The sequence below is a fragment of the Monodon monoceros genome, unplaced genomic scaffold (assembly GCF_005190385.1).
Source record: "Monodon monoceros isolate NGI ecotype Baffin Bay Population unplaced genomic scaffold, NGI_Narwhal_1 Super_Scaffold_2, whole genome shotgun sequence".
NCBI lineage: Eukaryota > Metazoa > Chordata > Mammalia > Artiodactyla > Monodontidae > Monodon > Monodon monoceros.
The window spans coordinates 91061627-91062792 of NW_021703776.1; positions in this window are offsets into that span (position 1 = coordinate 91061627).

Here is a 1166-nt window from a genome sequence, read left to right on the forward strand (position 1 = left end):
CCGGGGCAGCCGGGCGACGGGCGCAGCGGCCGAGGCCGAGGGCCGAGCGGCCGCGGCCCCCGAGCGGGTCCGCGGTGGGGCGGGAGCCGGGGCGGGCAGCGCGCGGCCAGTCCCCGGCCGGGGCTCAGCTCAGCATGGCTGTGTGTGGGGGGTTCGGCAAAAGTTGCACGGGAGGCGGAGGAGGGGCGGGAGGAGCCGGGGGAGGGGCGGGGGACGGGGGCGGGAGCGGCGGCCGAGCGCGAGCGAGCGAGCGAGCGAGCCCGGAGAGCGGATTCCGCGCGCAATCGAGCGCCGATGGCACGGATGCGAGGCGGGGAAGGCCGAGCCTAGGGCAGGAGCGGGCGAGGCCAGGGAGGCTCGGCGAGGCCAGGGAGGCTCGGCGCGGTCCGGTGTGCACACGCTTCAGCTCTGATTGGCAAAGGGGAGCCGGTCCGCAGGGGTAGCAGCCAGAACTTTGTGTGTGCGCGCGAGCTGGGCGGGAGGGGGAACAGACCAGAAGGGGAGCCCCGGCCGGCAGCGGCTCGCCCTTCTCGCACCTGGTTGGCGCTCCCTGAGATCGGTGTGCGATGAATGAATGGAGGAGTGGGCGCACGCCGTCCTTGGGGGGAGGATGAGTAAGCGGAGGAGCTTTTGAAATCCAAATGAGGTCAGAGATGCAGAAGCCATTCCGAGCACGCTTAAGAAATGCAGCCCCCGGGTGGTCGCTGGATTCCTGCGGGAATCAGGTTTCCGCCCGGTCCTCACGCCTACGGTGTCCTGAGGGCACCCCCGCAACCCCCATAACCTGGACGGGTGGTTCCCTCCACCTGCCTCAACGCTCTCTCCGAACGGGGCTTCAACTAAACACGCTCCAGACTCTCCCCAGCCCGAAGCCTCGCCAGTTCACTGCTGCAGCTTCTTCTTGGATTCTGTGATGGGATGCCCTGCCATCGCCCCCAACTTAAGAAGACTGGAGCCTCCTCTTAGTCAGTGACACATAGATTGATCATAAAAGATAGTCAGTGGATGGCAAGCAGCTTTTTTTTAAAATGAAGTGTACTAGAATAGAAAAGATTAGACCCATTGCCCTTAGTAAGAGTACCTGTTTATTTCATAAACCTTTTGTTTCAGTTATATATACTGAACAACTGTGCTGGACCAGGATACAAGTTGTATTTCCTGCTGTG